At 48.7% G+C, this 24,532-nt stretch overlaps 1 protein-coding gene and 1 long non-coding RNA gene across 2 annotated transcripts in view; one reads left to right on the forward strand and one right to left on the reverse strand.

Annotated features, from left to right (window-relative positions):
- The window catches only part of CARMIL1 (capping protein regulator and myosin 1 linker 1), a 308,280-nt gene that overhangs the window by 205,695 nt on the left and 78,053 nt on the right, over positions 1-24,532 (reverse strand).
- Positions 1,864-23,044, forward strand: LOC109252735 (uncharacterized). The gene is made up of 3 exons (XR_002074153.2): positions 1,864-2,151; positions 21,478-21,614; positions 22,488-23,044. It is a non-coding gene; the product is annotated as an uncharacterized LOC109252735 (long non-coding RNA).

The raw sequence follows: 24,532 nt of genomic DNA on the forward strand, positions 1-24,532 counted from the left end.
CCCCATCTAGCCACGCTGGCCTTCCGCTGGCCTCCCGAGGGGGCGGTCCCACCACCCCCCCCGCTGCAGATGCTCCTACCCCGACCCCCCTCCTTTCTCTACCTCCACCTTGTTCGCACCTACTCACCCTTCGGATCCCAACCCTTTAAAGGACTTCCCGAAGGAAGTTCATTCTACCCTCAGAAAGGTCTCCCTGTCACATGCTCTCACAGCGGTGCCACATTCCCTACCAACACCTGTCACAGCTTTAATTATTGCTCAGATTACACACTCTTGGGGCACCCGGGTGGCTCAGTCGGTTGGGCGTCCGACTTCGGCTCAGGTCACGATCTTATACTTCCTGGGTTCGAGCCCAGCGTCGGGCTCTGTGCTGACGGCTCAGAGCCTAGAACTTGCTTCAGATTCCTCACCTCCCTCTCTCTCTGTCCTTCCCCTGCTCGCATGCTGTCTCTCCCTGTCTCAAAAATAAATAAATGTTAAAAAAAAAAAATTCAAATTACACACTCTCACCAGCCCCACCAGACTGTGAGGGGCCTGGGAGCAGGGACCACATCTGTCCTATTCACAGCCACATTTCCCAGGGCCTGGCGCAAAGCAGGGGTTCAAGTATCTGCTGAGTAATGACGGCAGGAAGCACAGCCCTCCCCCACCCCCTCTCCGGATGGGAAAATTCAGGAGTTTAGGAGGCAAAAGGCTGCTGCTACAGTCTATAAAACTGGTTCTAAAACTTCACGTCTGCCTCTTTATTCCTGCGCCCGGCCACGTAACTGACACATCCTTCCCATTGAACCGTCATATCCTGGAAGGAAAGTACCTGAAAACCTGTTGTCTGCAGTTCACCTCGACCCATTTCAAACACATCTGCTAGTTCATTCCCAACTTACCTGTCAAAACAAAGACAAGCAAGAAGAGAGAAGCTCGCAGTGGAACAGTTTAGAAGCGCCGACATCCTGCCTCCCGCCTACTGTGTTCAAAGAACTTCTTCACTCACTAATTCGCCGCAGACAGTGGGTTCCAGATCTGATAACCACCCCCTCCCCCCGGCAGGCTGGGAGTGTCAGCACCTCCAGCAACGGAGGCAGGGTAAGCAAAATCTGCTTTCGTAAATGATTTCAGCTCTCCCATGGCTTTCTGGATCTTGAGTCTGCCCTTGATCGGATGCCAACAAGGCAACAGAGTTCGAGCCACTAAACCAAACAATTTAGAAAGAGTGGGTCGGGGGACTGTTGAGGCAGACTTTATACAAAACACACAAGTAACCTCATGTTATTATTTTAGTGACAATTAATAGAAAATTTAAACATAAGGGAACCTATCTTCTAAAGCAAAGGCATAGAGGGGCGCCTGGGTGGCTCAGTCGGTTAAGCGACTAACTTCGGCTCAGGTCACGATGTCGCAGTCTGTGAGTTCAAGCCCCACGTTGGGCTCTGGGCTGACAGCTCGGAGCCCGGAGCCTGCTTCAGATTCTGTGTCTCCCTCTCTCTCACTCCCACTCACGCTCTCTCTCTCTCAAAAATAAATAAAAAATTTTAAAATTAAAAAAAAAAAATAATAGAGGCACCTGGGTGGCTCAGTTGGTTCAGTGTCCAACTCTTGATTTCAGCTCAGGTCATGATCTCACAGATCGTGACTTCGAGCCCCTCGGCAGGCTCTGTGCTGACTATATGGAACCTGCTTGAGATTCCCTCTCTCTCTCTCTCTCTCTCTCTCTCTCTCTCTCTTTCTCTGTCTCTGTCGCAAAATAAATAAACATTAAAAAAAAAAAACCCAAGGCATAATCAAAGGTCAAGTCAAAGAGAGGAAACTTTTTCCTTCTTTAAATAAAAAAAAATAGCTTGTTTTTCTTTCTTGAAATTTCAGATCAAATGAGATTTGCTTTTGGAGAAGTGCAGGCTCAGCAGACACAGAGGCATCACTCATCTATGAAAGAACTCCACGCAGCATTTTGCCAAACGGCTCAGAGTTTCAGGATAAAGCGAAACCCCGGGGACGGAGCCTTTCCAGCCAAAATCAGCTTTGGCACAAAAGCAGGAAGTGAGAAGTCCACGTGCTCAGGCACAAACACCTGCCACCCGGCCACCACTTCCACAGCAAGTCCAGGCTCTGTGAGCAGCGCCGCGGCCCCCGGGCCTCGGGGAGGACGAGCAAACCGTAAGTGCCCCCCAGCCTCACTGCTCCCGGCCACTCCCGAGCTCTCCCCCGTCCCCCCTGTGCCAGGAACAGGTAGGGCGCCCCAGTCTGGCATCACCACTTGGCGGCGTGGGGAAGGGCCTCCCCGTCTTATTTCCAAAACTCATCAACTCCCCCCCACCCTCAAGGCAGCAAACCACGGTCAAGGCCCACGCACGTGGCCCCTGCCACCTTAGAACAAACACAGAGCAGCGGCAGCCCGGCCCCCAAAGCCAGTGCGTCCTCTTCCGCCTCGTGCCAGGGGGCTGGCGTGCCCGCACAGGGCTGGCTGCTCTGCGGACGGGCCCGCCACCGTCCCAGTCCCTCGTCCTCCCCCTTCCCCCAGTGGTCCACGTCCGGCCCCCGGGGCCCCGGTTCAAACGCCCCCCGTGCGGCCCCTCAAGAGCGGGAAGGAGGGGGACTGATGCACTTTTAGAGCAAGCCGGAAAGCAGAGCCTGAAACCAGAGTAAGCCCAGGGAGGAAGGGGTGAGGCAGGCTCACGCTGCAAGATGCGTGTTTGGGTTTCTGTTGCGAAACGAATTTCCATTATGTTAGCACTCCTCGCTTCCAGAAAACAGAATTCTCTTGTAAATGCACCACCCGATCCCATTCTGTGTGTGTGTGTGTGTGTGTGTGTGTGTAGCATTTATCATGATTATCGTTAACTACTGGAGTATTTTTTTCACTCATTCCTGAAACAATTGTCGAGTGCCTACCTTGTACGAGATGCCAAGATCAAAAAGGCAGAAAGCCCTGCCTTCAAGCAGCTTCTATTGCACTGAGAGGGAGCAGACTATACAGAAATAAATGCGTAAAACATAGGGACAGAACACCAGATGACAATAAGCATCATGGAGAAAAAGACAGTTAGGAAAGGGAACAGAGATTGCCGTGTGGGGACTGGGGAGTGGGGGTGGCAGGTGGCATTTGTAAACAGTTTGGTGACACCTCCTTCTGAAGTGACAGAGAATAGGTCTAGAGGAAGTGAAGCGATGAGCCACATTGTTGTCTCCCGCAAGAGTGGTCCAGGCACGGGGCGCCTGGGTGGCTCAGTCGGTTAAGCATCCGACTTTGGCTCAGGTCATGATCTCGTGGTTTGTGGGTTCGAGCCCCGCGTCGGGCTCTGGGCTGAAGGCTCAGAGCCTGGAGCCTGCTTCGGATTCTGTGTCTCCTCCTCTCTCTGCCCCTCCCCTGCTCATGCTCTGTCTCTCTCTGTCTCTCAATAATAAACGTTAAAAAAATTTTAAAACAAATTTGGGTGAGGGGCGCCTGGGTGGCTCAGCTGGCTGAGCGTCCGACTTTGGCTCAGGTCATGATCTCACGGTTCGTGAGTTTGAGCCCCGCATCGGGCTCTGTGCTGACAGCTCAGGGCCTGGAGCCTGCTTTGGATTCTGTGTCTCCCTCTCTCTCTGCCCCTCCCCTGCTCATTCTCTCTCAAAATTAAATAAATATTTAAAAAATTTAAAAAACAAACAAAAAGAGTAGTCCAGGCAGAGGAAACAGCAAAAGCAAAGGCCCTGAGGCGAGAATATGCCTACGGGAGAAGAAGGATAAAGAGCCCACTGTGCCCTGCAGAGAGTAAGCATGGGTGAGGTCAGAGGGGTAACAAGGGCTGAGGGGCCACGAGAGCTGAGAGGCCTTGCAGGCCACCACCACATGTTATCTTTTACTTGGAATAGAAACCACTGGAGGGTTTGGAGCACAAGACCAACATGACCAGACACTGAAAGTGAGCTCTCTGACTTCTATGTCGAGACGGGGAAGCGAGTAAGAGGGCCAGAGGGGAGGCAGGAAACCCGGTCAGGATGCGACTGCAGGAAATCACGAGGGATGATCGTGGTTGGGACCACCACTCCCTGGGAGTGGTGGCTGACAAGTGGCTGGATTCTGGACATCCTTTGATGGTAGAGCCCAAGTGGACGTGTGGATAAGTGAAATTGGAATATAAGGGGTTAGTTACTTTGCTAAAGGTAAGAGTTTGGTTTATACCCATGAAATAATTACATAACAACTCGGGGCGGTCCATGATGAAGTGACTACTAGATTGGTCCAGGTAATACGTTACCTAGTAAAGAAAAAAATATTTACGGAAGACGTGCAACTGGGGAGCCAAGAACTGGTTCCAGGATTTTCCAAGTAGAGAAACGAATCCATGATGTTTTGGAGTGAGCTGTGCCTTCTTCAATAATTTCAAGCGTACAGTTAAAATGGAATAACATTAAGCCAAAGATTCTATTTGAATTCTAAAACACAGCTTCGGGAAGGAGGAGGATGGGGATGTTTTTCTGCCATTGCTCACGGCTTCTCTAAGATAGCTCACGCTGTCTCATAGAACCTTCCAGAAATGCTTTACATGTGGCCTCTCCAACACAGTAACCACGTGTGGCTGCTAAGCACTTAAAATGTGACTAATGTGACTGAGTCACTGAAATTTTATGCAATTCTCATTAATTTTAAATAAAATAGCTACTTGTGGCTAGTGGCCATACGGATTAGCTACATCGCTGAAGAAAAAAAAAATCACTCTACATCCATAAACTATACGTTACACTTTTTCCCTTGTGATTAAATTAAAAGGATATGTACAACTTCGATTTGTAAGATCGTACTTTTCATTATGCCCCAGAGCGAGCGTCTACTTCTACTTCTGCACATATTTGAAAACAAACAGTGAATGGCTTGCTCTTCACAGTTTCCAAACATAATTTCTTAGTTTTTGTTTGCAATTCTTTAATATCTTCTAGGCCATCACTCTGTCAATGACATTCAAAATGAGATCTCCCCTCCCCCCCCCCCGAAGCATATTCAATGTGGGCATTTCAAAGGCCACAGAAAAATAAAGACAGGACGTTCTTATTATAACTGAACTACTACTCTCCCGCCCTCGGATTGAGGCACTTGACGGCATCCGTCAGCCTATTCTTCCTCCCAAGATCACAGTGAGGGAAGGGGCTGCTGTGAGCTAACACCATTTTTCAGATGACGAAATCAAGGCAGAGAGAGATTAACGGCAGTCCTAAATTTTACAGTGTAAATCTTTTTTTTTTTAAGTTTTTATTTATTTATCTTGAGAGTGGGGGGAAGGGAGAGAGAGAGAGCGAGAGAGAAGATCCATCCCAAGCAGGCTCCATACTGTCTGCACGGAACCCGATGGGGGGCTCGAACGCATGACAGTGAGATTACGACCTGAGCTGAAATCAAGACTCAGATGCTTCCCTGAGCCGCCCAGGAGCCCCTTACAGTGTATCTTTATAGGTTGGTTGGGAAAGGAGACCAAGAATTGGGAAGACATATAACAGGGAAAGCAGTTGGGGGAGGGAAAGAAAACAAAAAAAAAACTAGACACAAATCCTTCGTTCCCAAATCCTAGTTGAGCTGGCAGAACCGTTCTGGAAAATGCCGTCTGCACGAGCACAGTACTGCTCTTGGAGCCGTGTCTCAGACCTTCCACGTGCCCCAACAAGGCCCCCCGAGGTCTGGCCAGAGCCTGGCCCCCCATCTGGACGGTGACAGCCACGCACCGGCTAGGCTGGGGCTCGATGAGCGAGGTGGCCCCCGCGCGCGCGTGAGGGGGTTCCCTTATCCGCCAGCAAACAGACCCAAATGACAGGGCCACATTCCTGACTAATCTCCTCAGCCAACAGCTGGAGAATGAGCTCTCAGTTAATCTTGCTTTTGAAACACTCACGCTAACCCCCAATGATACCACTAAACTGCAGGGCCCAGGAGATTAACGTGGCAATTCAATCAGTTTAGAGCTGACCTTCGAAGCTGTCAGTGAAATTCCTTCATTTTGAGAATGAGGAAACGACGCCCCAGGAACACTGATACTTTCAAAAGAACGCAATTCTGTTCATTTTCCAAGCCAGCAAGCCTGAGTGCCCGCGTTACCTAAAACTGGCCGATGGTGCCGCGTCTCTTTACCTTTTAACTACCGTGTGTTTCTAGAAACTATAGGATTAGAGGATCATCGACCTTATATATACATGTATGTGTGTGCATATACGTGAAATACTGCATGACGAACCATAGGACGCTGTTATATTTATGGAACACAATTATATATATACATTACACATATAATTTAATACAGTGTAATTTCCCCCATAGGAAGGACATTAAAATCCGTGACGACATCCCTCAACACTATTAAATCAGAGCTGAGGCCCAACAACATAAAAGCAAAGATAAAAACCAACATGAGCCGTTAAGATAATTTAAAATTGAGTACGTGTCAGTTCCTGTGAACGAGGCAAAAATATACCAATTATATTTGGGGCCAAGAGTATAGTCGCTATTTGGGAAATGTATAAAATGAGAACCGTATCATCAATTGTGGAATTCGTGCTTCTTGCAAATTTAGAAAGGCTTCCTAAGGATGGCTCGGTCAGCGTGGTCTTTGAAAACGCATTCTGGGCAAGTCTGAGCTGCTGGGCTCTGTTAGTGAGCAGGCACATTTAACCACTGCCCAACCTGAGCGATAACTCAACATGCCATACACAGGCGGGGGCATTTTACACGCCGCCTGAGGACGACGACGATGCTGTTTTCTTTTTTCTCTTTCAAGTTTATTTATTTTTGAGAGAGAGTGAGAGAGCGCGCACGCACACGGGAGGGGCAGAGAGAGAGGGAGAGACAGAATCTCAAGCAGCTTCTGCGCTATCAGCAAAGAGCCTGATGCGGGGCTCGAACTCACGAACCGAGAGATCGAGACCTGAGCCGAAGTCAAGAGTCGGACGCTCGACTGACTGAGACCCCCAGGCGCCAGCTGCGTGGGGATTTTAAGGGACAGACAGAGAGGAAGAGAGGAACGGAAACGGGAGCTGCAGGGACGTTCCGCGGACGTTGTGCAAGCCGACCACTGTCGCAGACGTAACGGAGGGCCGAAGGTGCGGTGCTTCTCAGGACGCCCCCGCCGCGGGCTAACCGGGTCTTGGGCAAATCACCTGGTCCCCACCCCCACCCTGGCCTCCCCTCCCCGGCTGTAAGTGGACACAGAGCTGTATCTAGTCCTAACAAGTGTGGAGATTTAACGAGAGGATGTGTGTGGAAAAAGCTCCTTGGCACGGAGCCCAGCCGACGACGACAACGTCGCACACTGGCTGGCTGATGACAGTAAGGGTCACGGTTCAAACGGGAGCAGTGGCTGTCTCAAAGGCAGGACTAAATAAAAATTGAATTCCCTTGTCCCACCAATAAATCAACTGAAATCAGAAGTGAAACATCCTCCAGGCAGAATGGGATGTTCGAGCTCTCGAACAAAGTGCATGAAGGACCCTCCCAGAACAGGGTCCGTCCAGACCACCTCTTCACGGTTCGTTAGTACCATTCTCAAATTTCGAAAGTTAACAGAATGTGCGTTCTCTACTCATTGGAAGCCAGCTCCTTAGGCCGCCAGAATGTTCGAGGGCTGGTTCGATACCTGGAGTCGGTACCTGTGACATGACTACAAACCTCTGCCCGTCTACAGTGCTTTCCAGGAACCTGACTCACACCCCGTCAACACACACACACACACACACACACACACACACACACACACACACACACCATCCCCCCTCAGAAGGCCCCTGGGGTCCCCTATCGGCCTCCCTGGCCAGAGGGACTCTGCAGCAGACCGACACCCACACTCCAGCAGACGGGAAGCCAGGACCGTTCGTGGGCAGGTACACTCGGAACGAATACCCAGCCGGGAGACCCAGGCCCTTCTCCAGCCTCGAGCGCCGGCCTCGCGTCCTGAGCTGTTCAGAGAACTATCAGAGGCATGCGTTCTCTCCACACGCCCGTTCCCAGTCCTCCTCCTCTGATACGCTGCCTGTGAGGAGGGAAGCGAGGCAGGGACACATTTCTGAAGTCCGCCATCAGCCAGGAACGGGGAGGCACGTACCTTACCGCGCTTGAGCCGGTGACAAAGGTACCATCGCGCTCAGGCTGCAGGTGAGGAAACCAAGACCTACTTGCCCCGACGACCCGGACCGGAGTGGGACTCTGAACCCGCATCCCTCCGTTTCTAAACCCACGTGCCCGCCAGCAGCCAACGGGGCGAGCCTCCCACGGCCGACCCCTCCGGCCACCACCCCAGACCAAGCTGCGGGGCTCACGCCACCGATCACCTTATTTGTTCCTCAAAGTCTCCTCATGTCGAGCAACAATTTGTACGCGCCTCCAAGGGCCTGTCCGCGTCACGTTTCCCTCAGCGCACTGTCCGGCGGGAAAGAGAGACAACTGCCTGGTGTAAATCTTCCCTCTCGTCACCAGGATGCAGCAAGCCCGGGTCCTCCGCTTGTGATCGACACAGAAAGGGGCCCCGGCAACATGGAGCTTTCAGTAAGAAGCCTCTGTCCACGAAGCAACAGCCTAGTCAGTAATTAAAAGACGCACCGGTCTATCATCCCAAGCACTTCACCGGAACTCAAATTAAAGGCCCGACGGATACTTCCTATGTGAGGAGATCTTGGGAGGGGAGGAGAGAAATTACCTTAACACATATGCCGACCATTTCACTATTTGTGAGTTTTCGTGACTAAAGATGCTCCTTTGCCACTGGGTCATCAAAGCAGCACATAACCGTGGCTGGGAATTCTAAGCACAAACAAATGAATCACCCCTACTTGAGAACTCGCGGAGGTCCTGATTATGAGTATCGCTGGCTCTTGCCATTGGAGACACAAAGTCCCACGCGTATCAGAATAAGATCGGGGCGCCTGGGGGGCTCAGTCGGTTGGGTGTCCGACTTCGGCTCAGGTCACGATCTCGCGGTTCACAAGTTCGAGCCCCGCGTCGGGCTGTGTGCTGACAGCTCAGAGCCTGGAGCCTGCTTCGGATTCTGTGTCTCCCTCTCTCTCTGCCCCTCCCCTGCTCACGCTCTGTCTCTTCCCTAGGCACTCTCTCTCTTTTCCACCAAACGCGTTCTCAGGCCTAACCTCACTCGGCTGTGGTCCTCCCGGAGGGGCCCTGAAATCTGCATCTTAGCTTTAGGCGCCTCAGACTAGGCACACGTACCGGCTTCAAACCCACACACCCACGCGGGAGCACGACACAGAAACGCGTCCACACCCTCCCAGGGAGGCGCGCTACGTGGCTGGGCACGTGGCCCTCCATCGAGGTCATATTTTGTACTTTTTGCTGGTAAACCGAGACAAAAATGTTGAAAAAGTTTAAAAAGGAAAAAATACTGAAAGAACAACGTATTTTTCGTTTTAATGATACGATGCCTTGGGAGATGGAATGAGACACATTTGGCCCTAAATCACCTAAGAACTACCATTAATCAGAATGCATTTTATGGTTGGGGCGCCTGGGCGGTTCAGTCAGTTAAGCATCCAACTCTTGGCTTCAGCTCAGGTCCTGATCTCACAGTCGTGGGATCGAGCCCCACGTCACGTTCCTCAGAGAGCGTGGAGCCTGCTGGAGATTCTCTCTCTCCCTCTCTCCTACTCATGCTCTTTCTCTCTCTCAATTGCTCTATCAAAAAAAAAATTAAAAAGAATTTTTCTTATTTTTTTTAATGTTTTATTTATTTTTGAGGGAGGGGCAGAGAGAGAGGGAGACACAGAATCCGAAACAGGCTCCAGGCTCCGAGCCATCAGCACAGAGCCCGATGCGGGGCTCGAACTCACCAACCGCAAGATCATGACCTGGGACAAAGTCAGACGCTTTGTGTGAGGCACCTGGGCGCCCCATTAAAAAGAATTTTTTAAAAAAGAATATATTTTGTGGTTACAGTAAATAATCCTCAATACCTTTCCCCCAAACTACTTGCTGCTAAGGCAAAAGGAAATAAATCGGCAAATGATAAGACGCTCGCTCCCAAAGAGTTGATGTTTGTTTGCCAGAGTCACTTAGCTTGTCACAAACGCCCTAAAAAAGCAACTGTTTTCTGCAGCAAAATTAGGTACGTAATATCACTTTTCTTCACGGAAACTCTTCATTTCTAACTATTCCAGTAAAACCATTTATATTATAGCATCCGTTCGTGAGAGGAGATCCGCAGAAACCCAGCTCTTGGCACACTGGCTGCCACAGTAGCGGCTTCAGTCAAACGCGGAGGTTATGTTTCGTACGCACAAGCGGTCCCTCGGCGTCTCCTTTCTATTAGTTCTACAGTCTAAAAAAAAAAAAAAAAAAAAAACGAAAAACCTCACCTAACCAGAGTGATTACCAGTTTTCTGACTTTGCCCCTCACCAGCTGTGGGATACTGAGCAGATCTTTTCCGCTCTGTGCCTCAGTTTCCTCTTCTGTAAGGTGGAGATTCATCACGGCACCGGGCGCCTAGCATCGTTACAAACGTTAACTGAGTTAGCAGTGCAGCACTTGGTGCAGAACAGTGTGCCATCACCACAACCATCAGGCCTCTTTCTCTGTGAATACAAGTTCATAACGCTGAATCGATGAGGAAGGGTCATGGTCTTTACAGAAATCTCTCTCACCTTTGTGTTCACACATTTTAAACTTTACACAAATCCTGTAAGAAACCTACTCCAAACACCACTCCCACGGCAGCAATTCAAAGGCAAGAGCAGGGGCGCCTGGGTGGCTCAGTCGGTTGAGCTTCTGACTTCGGCTCAGGTCATGATCTCATGGTTGGTGAGTTCAAGCCCCGCGTCGGGCTCTGTGCTGACGGCTCAGAGCCTGGAGCCTGCTTCGGATTCTGTGTCTCCCTCTCTCTCTGACCCTCCCCTGTTCATGCTCTGTTTCTCTCTGTCTCGAAAATATATAAACATTAAAAAAATAAAGAAAAAACAAAGGCAAGAGCAGACTCAAAGATGTGCTGAGGGTCGCACAGTTGACAGGTGTCGTCACGGGGAGTTAAATATGGCTCTACTGCATTGTTCTCACTGCTGGGAACGTGATTTTTTTGTTGCATTCACTACATCCAAATTCTACCCCAATATAGTGATGGTAAAGAGAAGCTTTACTGCTATTAAAATTATATAATATTTTCTGATTACAGAAGTCATAAATACATCTTTATTACAGACAACCCTATTACTTCTTTCCAAAGACACTAAGTCAATAGATTTCCTACATGTGGATAAGAGTAGACTTTTTTTTTTTTCCGCTCAAGAGAGACTTGAGATTTTCCAAATGTATCTAGCCAAGACCTCCATTCAGATGGACAGTGGAATTTCCCAACACAGCTCTGAGCCCTGCCCCGGAGTCAGTCCAACAGAAGCAAACATAGCGGTGAGAGGATTGCAAAATAGGTCCCATAAGGAAGGGTTGAAGGAACCAGGTCTCCCTAGCACATAGGTGAGAAGACACAGACTGACAGGAGAAGGCTTCAGATAGTCACAAGGCTGCACATGTCAGAGGGGGCAAGCTTTTTCTGTGAGCTAACGAGGACCCATGTGTCAAAATCAAAGGCAAGAACCTTTTGGCTTGAAACAAAGAAAACCCCAGATGGATCAGAAGCTGTGGGAAGAAGTGAACTCATTAATGAAGAAGCTCTCTCAAAATCAACAGCCTTGCCGAGAATATTGTACACGTGTGTGCAGAATTGAACTAGGTACCTTCAAAAGTCCCGTCCAACTCCTCTACCTGGGATCCCAGATCCCCACGCAGACCCACGTGACGGGCACACCGGGGTTCGCAAGGTACAGCACGCGTGGCAAACTACCGCCACACGGCACGCGATGTCCCCGCGCATTCACGCAAAACCGCTTAACACGAATCACAAATATTTGTAAAACTAGGATTATGTACTAAGAAATAACTTCTAACTCTAATTACTGAGTCTCTCCCAGAGACTTTGGGAGAAGGATGTGGATACTCCAAGGACGAACTTGTTAGTTGAAGCTGTGATGCCTGAAATTGAAGGACTACGTGGGCTAGGAAAAAAAAAAAAATGGGGCAACGAGTCCAAACAGCGGATTCTGCACTGACTGGCTGTGTGGCCTGGGGCATGTCACTGCATCTCTCCCGAGGTCAGCATCTGAACCTGCAGTGTTATTCAACATGTAGCCACTTGCCACGTGTGCCTTCTCGAGCCTTTGCGATGTGGCTTTAAATATAATTTGTAATTTTATCTCATTATCATTAATGTATTGAATTTAAAGAGCCACGTGTGGCTACTGGCTATCCTACCGAACAGGAAAACTCTAATGGTTCCTAAAAAGACCGGGAAGAGTCAAATTCCAGACCAACTTCAACCCATCGTCTTGTGTGAGAGCTCCATGCCTCGTGGACAGCTGTGCGAGAAGGGAAGCGAGGAGATCTGAGGTCCCACAAGGGAAGGTCCCCCGGGCTGCGGCCAGCTCTTGCCTATCCGGTCCCCCGTCACTCCGACATCCTGGGACGGACAGCACAGTGGTCCTTTGTCCTTTAATGTCCAGAGCTGGGCTCTGCACTCAGGCATGGCAGTGTCATCATCAAAGGTCTCCGGAAAGATGGCCTGGGAAGTATAGCGCCCTATGGGCAACACCCCTAATGTGAAGCCAGTTAGGGAATTATTAGTGGCCAACAGTGAACACTTGGTGAACAATCCTGAAACACAGTGCTCCCTGCAGAGAACAGCTACCTATAAAGGAATTAAAACATCTCTTATAAAGTATACCATCAGACTTATGTCAGGTCTATGCGTTTACTTCAAATCCAATTACACCACCCCAAAATCTCTTTCACAAGTTGGAAAACACGCAAATAATGAAAGCCAGAACACGTGACTTGAAAGAACAATTTTTTTTCATGTTTATTTATTTTTGAGAGAGACCGAGTGTGAGCTGGGGAGGGGCAGAGAGACAGGCAGGCTCCAGGCTCCGAGCCGTCAGCACAGAGGCAGACGCGGGGCTTGAACCCACAAGCCTTGAGGTCATGACCGGAGCCGAAGTCAGACGCTTAACCAACGGAGCCAGCCAGGCGTCCCTAGAAAACGTGACTTTTGAAAGAGTCATCCGGGTTGTTTCTTTTATAAATGTAAAGAGCCTAGAAAAACTCCCTTTTAAAAAAGCTGCCAAAGTTAATAACAGGCATATGCTGGAGATTTACAAGAAACCGGGAGACGAACCTACTAACGTGCCCTGACGGTATCTATCATTACAGAAGGAGACTTCAAAATGACAAATGTAGCAAGGCCAGTAAGCCTAATCATAATGACCAGTTTAGGGAAAAGTTCATAGCAGAGCTAGGGAATTACTATTTTTGCAGTGCTCCCCTTCTGCAATATTTTTAAGCCCGTTTTGTTGAAAGGAGGCACTGGCCACCGGAAAAATCTTACAAATCTGTTTATAACAACCGCGTGGAAAGCTGCCTAGCGCCCAGAGCCATCAGGGCTGGCTAGTCTCACGGAGGAGCTCTCCCTGTGCAGAAAACTCAGACGTTTGCCTGCTCGCCGATTCCCAGTCCCCCAGCTGCATTCCGCTGATAATGCACCACCTCTCGGAACGAGCACCAGTCCTGCGTCCTGAGAACAAGGCAGACGAAAGCGTCACCGCTGCTGCCCACGCCGGCGCTGGCTTGCCTTTCCCTGCTTAATTGGCTCTGATCACCGGGCAGACACTGAACTCACTGCCTTTTTCCCTTCACCTGCTGACTCAAGTATTCCCAGCACCGTGATTCATGTTTCAGAGCGTCTAGAATAAAAAAGACCGATATTCACCTCCAGCAACGACTCCATTCTAGACTTCAAAGAAAAGTGATCGAGGGCCTCCCGGCTGACCTCGGTCTCCAGCAGCTAACACTTTTTAAAGACTCGAGAATGACGGGAAGTTACGAAAACCATGTGATGGACAGCAGCACAGCTCTTAAACATTTAAGGGAAGACCGAAGGGCAGATGCCTTTCCTGTTGGCCTACAGATCCTATCTTACCTCCGGCTGCAGTGACAAATACCACGGAGTGGGTGGCTTCAACAACAAACACGTATTTCTCAAAATTCCAGAGGCTGGGATGTCCAAGGTCAAGGTGCTGGCCAAATCAGTTCCTGACAAGGGCCCTTCCGCCTGGCTTGCGGAGGGACGCCTTCTCGCCCCCTCTCACACAGCAAAGGGGGAGAGCAAGCTAGCTCTCCGGGCTCTTCTTAGAAGGGCACTGATCCCATCACGAAATGGTTGCCGATGGCTGGATTGTCAACACAGCCTGTGGGGTTGCCCAGCAGTGGAAGGAACAAGAACCCAGCAATAAGCAGGAGAGGCTGAATTCCCATCTAGCTAGTTGTGGCCACAGGGGTAGCAATGCCTGCCATCAGTAAGCAGAGTATCCCCATCTAAAGGTGATAAAATAACACCATTATCTGGACCCAGTACCTCGGAAAGCGACAGCGTTAATATAAATGAAGCCGTCAGCCCTATCACGGGACTTGAGCTGTGTTGCCGGGGACAGACGACACCAGAAGAAACACTGGCCTTTCTTTTTTAAATTAAAAAAAAACCCTTTTTTTTCAATATTTAGTTCTGAGAGAGAGACACACGGAGTGTGAGCAGGGGAGGGGCAGAGTGAGAGGAAGTCACGGAATCCGAATCTGAGCTGTCAGCACAGAGCCTGATGCAGGGCTCGAACTCACCAACCGTGAGATCACGACCCGAGCCGAAGTCAGACGCTCAACTGACTGAGCCACCCAGGTGCCCCAGAAACACTGGCCCTTCAACCCTGTGCTGCCTCAACTCTTCTGGAGGTTTAGAGAACACTGCCAAATACAAAGAACGTTTACCAGCTCAGGGACATCAGTAAGGCTCCAGGACACAACCTAAGAGTGATGCTGCAATCACATGACTCAGGGAGGGCTCGGGGCCCCAAACACCTGCGACTTGTTCCACCTGCCTATCAGCTCAACACTCTGCCTCCTCTCTTTCTTCGGAGCCGCTTCACTCACAGTTCCCGCTGTTTCCTTTTCATTCTTCCAAGAGACAACCAGGATGGCGGAGTCCATTTGTCAACTCCTAGCCAGAGGCAAGGCAGTCATGACCCACCAGGAAAGGCTTCCACAGTCCCATCTGGTGATTAGTCTCCCTTTCATACAATACATATGTTGACAGCTTTCCCCCCAGGCCTCATTCTTGTACTAAAAATATTTTAATTTTAATTATAAAGTCATCACCATCCACAGGCAGAGCTGTCTCGTTTTGATGAGAAGTCACGGCAGCCCAGAAGCGCTGACGTTGGGTTCTATCCCTCACCCACATCCAGAGCTCTGGATCTCGTCGGCTGAATCTCATGCATGGCTTGCTGAATTGAACACCATGCCCCCAAGTAGGAATTCTAAATTCTGCATTCTCAAATCCAAAAGTGGTTATAAAAATCATAGCTTGAAAAGCTGCTGAATTGCGGAATATATATTGCTATTTGAGAGCTTATATATCCCCTATTTAAGGAAGTTGAGACCCCTTAGAAAATTCTAAGAGGACAATTTACATTAATGTTTCATTTATCTCGAAACAGAGACGGGAACACAGTGCTCGATAGACTGAGCTATCTACTTGGTCATAGACTTTTATGCCTCTGCACAGCCTCTTCACAATGATTACTTTGGGGACTGAGGGAAAAAGAGTCACAGCCCCAAAGCTGTATTTGCCTATTCCCTAGTTCATACCGAGCATTTCTCGAACTTAAGTCTACAGCTATAAACATTTAACTTTCCTAGAATCTAAGCATTTAAAACTTGCTAGTCTGCCCATTAAATGTGTTGCCAGTGAAGTTAAAAGGGGCTGTAATATTGGGTCATCTCGTCTATCATGTTGTACTGTCTTGTATTATCCAAACATTGTATTGGCCACTATTACCGTGATGCTCACCTGTTGTTAGTTTCATGCAAAACTAGATCACTAATAAGGGCCAGTATTTACGTAACGCTTACTACGTGCAGGGACCTTAAGCTTTGCTTTTATTAAGTCATAAGATCTTCATAATAACCGTAATATGATGATGGGGACACTTAGTACCTCTCCAGGGCCCCGGTGACTTTCCCTTACTATTTATTTATTTTTTTTATGTTTACTTATTTGTCTCGAGAGAGAGTGAGAGAGCACGAGAGCGCATGGGGGAGGGGGCAGAGAGAGAATCCCAAGCAGGCTCCACGCTGTCAGCGCAGAGCCCAAGCCAGGGCGTGAACCCAAAAACCATGAGATGATGATCTGAGACAAAATCAGGAGTCAGTCATCTAACTGACTGAGCCACCCAGGTGCCCCATTATTTGAAGGTCCTGCTTTTAAAACTATACCAGCAAAGATCAAGTAAACACACATATCAATTGTAAATAACAAAATAAGTTCCATGTCTTTATGTCAGACCAGGGCAACTTCTTTGGTACTGCCAGTAATTACCGTGATTGGTAAAATAATTAAGTGTATTCGCTATTGGACTATTAGCCTACACCAGATTTCCAAGGTTAATCTCATTCAGCAGGTACATTCGGACATTGAGTTACCCACGCGTAGGAGAAAATCACAACTATGGGCTAGAACAAGCCCACAATTTGTAACCCAATTTCAACAATGAAATATTAATTTCGTCCTCTTCTTTACCAAATCTGCTAAGAAATTCAGTCAGCCTGAAGTTTCACTCCCTCTCTCTCTGGGTCAGGCACCCGCCGGGCCCCACTCTCACCCTTCAGGCTTTGCCCGCAGACTGTGCAGCGGGACGATCAGCCTTCACTTCGTAAAAACAAACAGTCCAAACTTCTGTATCTTAAAAACGAAAGGTAGATGGGAAGTCCACGATGCTCCATATTAAGGGAGCTTAATATGCTTCCATATTAAGTGCTTTTAATGTTTATGTATTTTCAAGAGAGCAAGAGAGAGCATACAGGAGCAGGGGAGGGGCAGAGAGAGAGGGAGAGAGAGTATCCTAAGCAGGCTCCACGCTGAAAGCAGCAAGCCCAGCGCGGGGCTCGAACTCACAAACTGGGAGATCACGACCTGAGCTGAGGTCCGACGCTTAACCGACTGAGCCACCCAGGTGCCCCAACACAATAAATAAGTTCTAAAAATCCATAAGCCAGGGTGCCTGGGTGGCTCAGTCGATTAAGCTCAGGTCACGATCTCCTGGTTCGCGAGTTCGAGCCCCTCACTGGGCTTGCTGCTGTCAGTGCAGGGTCGGCTTGGGATCTCTGTCTCCCTCTCTCTCTGGCCCTCCACCACTCAGGCTGTCCCTGTCCCTCTCAAAAACAAATAAATAAACTTGAAAAAAAATACATAACCCACAGTTTTCTATTTTAGGACTTTCATTCCAAGGTAATCAGGACACAAAAAGTTAAGAGAGGGAGGATGCCAAGGTTATCTTGTTGAAGAGAAAATACCGCAGTGCTGACAACAAAACAGACTTGAATGCGGACTGCATCCCACCCGGTACACAGGGACCCCATCAGTGTCACCAGATGCAGATGACACTCTTCTCTATGAACTGTGACGTATTTGCAGAAGTCACTCGCACCTTTGGAATTTATTTTTCTTTTTCATTTCCGAAATACTTCAGATAGGCGTGATGCCATTCCTGTGCGCCTGTGCAGGTTTAAAACCTTATGCAGACACTTCTTGGTGCTTCAAATACTGTAAGTCAAGCCCATCTTACTACCACCAGCTGCCTCTTCGAGACCCCAAAGGGACAAACTAGAATTTCCCTTCTCTTTCAAAACAAGCTGCTACTTCAGAAGAAACAAGGAAAAATAAAAAGGCCGTTCCTCTGTATTTTTTACAGAGGAATATACAAATATATAAATGACTGCTATTTATATAACTTTATATTCATTCCCTCCTCACATGCTCAGCACTCCCAACTGTGATTGTAAAAACGTACCTTTTTCTCAAATTTTTGTCCCTCATCTCAACCCAAAGTACTTCCTCTCACCCCAGGAAACTCTACCAGAGCAGTTCTTCTGGCAATTTTTTTTATAATTATGCGGAGAAAAAGAAGGTGAAAGCCCCCCTCTCCCAAAGGTTTCTGCATACCACCTGAGCCCAAATCTTTCCCATCTCCTCTCTCCCTCCCTTCCTCCCTCCCTCTCCCTACCACCTTGCATTTGGCTAATAGAAGGACCGATCCCTCCAAAGCCCCACTTTCCCATGGCATTCTTCTACTTAGGGATCAACTTCCTATCTCTGCTATGTCCCATCCCAGGAAATGTCAGTCTGGCTTCCAAGGTCCCCCCTCTGTCAGAGTCCCCGCCCCTCCATCTGGGCTGGGAGAGCTCGCATCCCACACCCATTCACACTATCCAGCTTCCTCCTCCAGGAATGGCCTCCCTCTAGGCTACTCAACATTTCCACCCAATCTGCAAGGGCCTAGTGGCTCTGGTCCAGAGAGCACCACTCTGGGAGCACTGTAGACACACAAGAATCCTGGATACCTGTGTGTTTCAATACTTCTAGAAAAGCGTCCTCTGCAGTCTGGTGGGGCTGGCCCATAATTTGGTAGGGAGAACTTAGTAAAAATTCAAAAAGTGAATTAGGGTGACTAAGTAAAAACTACAAAGGGCAGGAAAACACATAACTTTTTGAATCATCAAGACTGAGATTTTTGGCAACTGAGTTACTAAAATAAATATTTTCGCCACTTGTAAATTCCTCAAGCAGGCTTTCTCCAACAATACACAAATCAAAAGAAACAAAAATACTCAAGTCCCAAATGCACATGAAGCAGACAGAGGAAAGATAAGCGGAGCCCCCAAAAGGCCCTTTTGGAACACAGGTTCCTTGGGACCGTGGGCCACATACGTGCTGTGGTCCAAGGCATGAGCCAACATTTGGCAACAATGAGTGCACAGTCTAGACTGTGGCTTCCAAGAGGAAAGGTGTGTGCCTAAGTTATTTGTGAATTTCCAATGACTTGCACAGTGTCTGACACAAGAAAAACATTTAATAAATGGTTACTTAATAAAGATAGGCTTGTTTTGAACCTTAGATCCTAGCTTTAAAAAAAAAAAAAAAAAGCAAACCCTATAAATGATATTTAAGGCTTATTTATAAACTCAATATGAAACATGAAATTTAATTCAAACAACAGAAGAAAAACCTTTTTTAAGCTTTTGGTGGAGCTAATTATCTGGAAATGTTGTCATTTATCTACTTTGAAATGTCTCCTTACCGTCCCAATCTAACAAAATCTGTTTCCTTTAGAGTAGGGGTTAGCAGACTACTTCAGAGAGCCAAATCTGGCCCACCATCTATTTTCACAAATAAAATTTGTTTATTGCAAAACAGCCACATGCATCTATTATCTATATCTGCTTTCACACCACAAAGGCAGAATTGAGTATTTATGACAGAGAACTGACCCAGAAGCCTAAAATAATGGCTCTCTGGCCCTTTTACGGAGAGTTTGCTGACCCCTGCTTTAGAGCATCAGGTAACACCGAATAGCCAATAAAGCGTGTTTTATAAAATAACTCAGATGATTCACTGACCTCAAGTTACTCACGAGTTAATTGAATACACTTTTTTACTTTTTGCTCATTATGGTTTTATTGACATCCTCAAAGCCAAAATCTACCAAAGACATGCCTCAAAAACTAATGGAAGTCAGATCATAAGGAATAGGGTTTCTTGCCACCTCGTGTATGTCATGATATCCTTAAAGCATGTCAGGGCCCTTAAAGATCAGAATAAATCCCATACAGTGAAGAAAAGAAAAAAAAGTTAAAAAGAAGTTAAAAAGACACCAAAGCTATACAGATTGACCCAGGGAAGGCGGCCACACAGCATCGTCATCTCGCCACAGACTGAGTCCGCGTGGTTTTTAACAAAAGGAGGTCTGAGAGACATGAATGAAATAGAACAAACCCTGGCAGACAGAGCAAGAGAACCTTCTGGGTCACTCACCCAGACCCAAGGGCGATCAGAGAGAAGTGCCCTTTAGGAAATACAGCAAGCCCAGCCCTACACGAAGGAGGCCGGACTGAAGAAAACACAAGGAGACGAGGCCCTTCCCCGTGATGAGTACCCATCACACCAGAAGGTCCACTCCACCCAGCTTAGGTAACTGGAAAGCAGCAAAACCCTGGAGCCCCCTGCACCCTCACAGCCTCCTCATTCTCAGGGCAAACGTCCCTCCTGCCAGCTGGGAGGTCTCCCCTTCCTCTGAAAGAAGCTGGTTTACTCCTACCGGCTCTATCGTCAGCGTTCTTCCATCTACCCAAATTCCACCTGTCCCTCATGGTCACAGCCAAAATCCCGACCTTGGCGACCACTGCACCATCCACAAAGACCACCAGGTGGCCCACACCCTCGGAGCTGGCACGGGGGCCCCCATGTTACATGATGTCTCCGTCAAGTGTCTCCCGTCCACATCACAGCGAGGCAACATCCCCTCTCTCCTTCCTAAATCCGTGCGTGCGTCCCACAGCCCCGGCGGGACCGTAAGCTTCTAGAAGGCAGCTATATGTTTTTCCAAGACAGAAGCCAATGATGACACTACCAGCAAGTGGCATTAAGCCGGTCAGGCCCCGTCCTCAATGCTTTGTAGTCATGATCTGATTTCATTCTCAACATAAGCCTGTGGGTGGCTGGGCATGATCGGCATTCTCCAGTGCTACATACGAGTGAAGAAGCTGAGACCAAACGAGTTACATTTGCTGGAGGCAAAAAGGCTAGCAGGTGGCTGTGCCAGGATTCCGGCTGGAGCCCGCCTAGTCCCCGGCGAATGCCCTGAAGCTGTATCCTAACGCTCACCCAGGAGCTACTCGATGAGATTTTATCGAAGAGCGCCAGATGCCAAACTCTGGTTCAACTGCTGGCGGGCCCTTCAGTCTTTCCGCTTCCTCCCTCAGGGCAGCCCGCAGGACGGCAGGCCCAGGAGGCCGGCCAATCTAGTGTCCCTTCACCCCACAAACACAGAGACTGCACAAGTCCGTCAACGGTGCAGAGAACAACACAGTCTTGCTTTCCGCTCCGCCGGGCCAGCGGATTGTACAGTTCCCAATTACTTTCCGCGCTTCCTTTTAAGAGCCAGGCCATCCGTGTCGCCCTGTGTGACGACGAAACTCATCATCAGGCTACCGACACATCCTCAACAAGAAACACACGGCGATGGAAGAGTAGGGCAGTTCCACTCTCACAGACGTGTGCAAGAAGGACTTTTCCAGAACCTCGGAGCTCCGGTCAATGGGGACACGCCTCTTTCCCTTCGCCCTCCCACCCTCATAGAGACAAAGGATTAGGGAAAACAGAGGCGCCCAGGTTCCCGTGCAGAAATGGGAAAAGCACTTAGAAAAGCATGAAGAAGGTCCCCTATTGAGCTGGCTTCAAATGTCTAATTGCATGCATGATGTAATGGCATGCATACGTGCTCTACCCCTGGTTTCTAATGAGGTGGGCAGGGAGACAGAAACTTGGCACTTTATTCTTCGTGTGATGTGCTTGTTTTTATGCTTACTGTAACAGCTTGCCGGGGGAGCACTGCAGAGAGAGTCTGACAGGCTTTAAAAGACGTGACGAGGAAGAACCGCTCCCCGTGGATGTTAACGCACGTGGAAAAAGGCCAGGACCAGAAACTCCGTTAGGAAGAAGGGTTATCCAAGGTAAGCAGCGCCCTCCGTAAGGGGGAACCCTTGATGGCAGCCTTCCCGCCTTCGGAGTAAGATTGCGAGCTTGAACACCGGGGAGGTGGATGGGACAGGGGGGAGCCACAGCTATGGGATCTATCTGAAAGCAGCTTTCAGCTTCCTTGCAAAAGTTTCCCCAGCCAGGGGAAGGATGCACGCCTACCAAACAAAGCGAGTGCTTCGGAGTCCCAGGCGAGAAAAATTCTCCCGATGGAAGAAACTTCGGTTTCTTCTCAGGCCCAGACCCTGGGAGGGCGGGACGTCAGCAGCTTATTTGAGAACGTGCCGCCTCCAAGCACAGCAGTGAGGAAGCAGTGAGAGGCGGCAGATGGGAAGGGGTGAGGGTGGGGACAGAAGCGCCACCCAGGCAGCTGTGGTGTCATAAACACGTAGCAGCCGATGGTGTAGACACGGGAGTCTCGAGCATCTGATTAACCGAGAAGCAGCTGTGGTCATTTGTGAACTAACTTTAAAAAAAGATCCATCGCTTCTCGGCCTTTTGGCTGAGATCGAGTGTAAAAACAGATCCCAATACAGCATTATATTCAACTGTTGGGTAGGCTGCGACAACAGTCAATGGGCTAGGGAGGCCACCGGAGCGGAGACGCTCAGCCTTGGCCTGCTGGCGTGGGAGCACAGGGCCACGCTAGAGGCAGAACCGGATTATAATGAGGCCCTACCTGAGACTTCCAAGAAACATTCCCTACAACCGGGTCCAAGACAGATCCACCCAATATTTAAGTCCGGCCTTAACGAAGGCCTGTATAGACCCAGACTTAGTAATTTGAGTCTAAGAAGAGACTCCTAAAACTCCCAATGAACTTGTTTGCTTGAACTCTCCCATTACAGCCCAAATAGAAAGGATACGCCGTCTAATCACGTGGGCTTTTCAACTCAGCCCAAATATGCGGCAGATAAGGACCAGACGAAATTTCCCTTGCTAGCATCACATAAAGGAATCCCTCCGACCAGAATCGCTTCATTATAATTCCTTCCTGTCAACCGATAATTGTACCATTCTACACAACATATATCATTCTGCGTCCGGTGTCCTGTAAGATTCTCAAGAAGTCATGGCTGCTTTGTCTCCCTAAATTGAGGGCCCACCTTTGGTCCCATTTGAAAACATTGATCTGTATGTAGCTGGTGCTTATGAAGAGGTGTCGGCTGTCTGTTCAATGAGTGCTAAGTGTAATGTAACCCAAACGGCTTTGGAATTCTGTCTCAGCCTCCTCTCTGCAGCCGCCTACTTTTTCTAGGGCAGGGTAATGGAAATTAGTTCAAGAAATGGAAAAAGTGTGATTTCAGTAACTCCACTGAGCTGGTTTCCCTCGGGAAAAGGACAGCTAAACTGACTATTGCCAGAAAATAAACAAGTGCTGTGTGCCCTCTATTAGTCATTTAAATTTAGTAATACCTTCGCGGACAAACAGAAGGTGCTCGGTCAGCTCCAGGGAGCACCAGCATACAAATGACCCAACTGTGTCTCAACTGCCTTCACACTTGTACTCAGAATTCTCTTTACGGCTCAGCTGACATGGGAAAGTCTGAATCCAGTACAGACGGGGGTCTAGGGGTGTCTGTGGACAATGAGGGAAAGTGTGAGTTCTCTAGAAGACATGTGTTCACACTTGGGGGCCTTCTCAAAATACACGTTCCTTGCTTGGTGCACGACGTTCTCCCTGAACTCTTTCCTTTACACGCTTTATCTTCCTGGCTTTTGTAACTCACCTAGGACCGCGTAACGAGGTGCCCACGCAGCCGCCTTACCAATATCGGGAAGTCCAGCGGGCATTGAGGGGAGAAGGGGTGCTAGTCCTTCCCTGGGAGCCACAGCCGCAGCCCCCCCACCCTCCACACCACTCCCAAACCACCACATCTGTCCCCAGGACACCGGACCCTCACCTGGCCTGGGGGCTCCCATCCCAACCCCGTGACGTCATACAGGCAACACTGCATTTTTTTCGACCAGGGTATATATTACCTAAAGTATCCCTAGAGCGAGAGTTCTTTCTTTTTCCACCCCCAGCCCTAACAGAAATAGCTCAGAAAAGAAAAACTGAAACCAAACGTTTATGGACACATCACAGAATCTCCCTCCACCAAGGAAACCAAGGTCTACAGTGCTAGACCACAGCTCTTAAATCAAAGCATTGGTACAAGCTTCCCGAATGGATGAGGGAAACCAATTTTCACAGTAGCAGCGAACATGCAAAAATAGCGTTCTTGCAAAATTGAAGAATGTAGCCCGGCCCACACGCGCTAGAATACTAATGTGAGTAATTACACAGGTGGTTATGCAGACGCGGAATTCGTGCTTCAATCTGGCAGAAGGCTAAACATTTCCAGGATAGTTTGCGAGGTTCGATTACCGCGACCTGCTGGCTAATTTCCTTTATCTCTGAAAGAACTCCCCCCAAGTCAATCACTGTCCAAGGGGAAAGTCACTTCTAGAAACGTGTTCTACACAGGCAAGAATAAAGTACATTTACACTCCAGTGCCTCCACATTTGTAAGTCAGGAGCTGACCTGTCCAGCCGTGATTATTCTGTTGTGTCCTATAACTTCATTCGAACAAATCTTTCCTCTTCCAAACACTCATTTATTTGAAAAATCTCCGTTATCCAACATGTGCCAAGCCCTAGTCTGACATGCTGAGGCTACAGCAGTTAACTACATAGGCAACAGTCCTTGCTCTAAGGAGGGTTACATTCTACCAAGGGGAAAACAATGCAGGATCACATAAGTAAGACACAGGGCACGGCAGATGCCAATCAGAGTGTGATGGAGGAAAATAAAGCAAGTAAAGAGAATGGGGCAGGGGGGTACAATTTTTAAAATATCAGGGAAAACTACAGGGAAAAGGTAACATTGCACAGACTACTTAGGAAGGT

The sequence above is a fragment of the Panthera pardus genome, unplaced genomic scaffold, assembly GCF_024362965.1.
Source record: "Panthera pardus isolate Hobbes unplaced genomic scaffold, ASM2436296v1 HiC_scaffold_17, whole genome shotgun sequence".
NCBI lineage: Eukaryota > Metazoa > Chordata > Mammalia > Carnivora > Felidae > Panthera > Panthera pardus.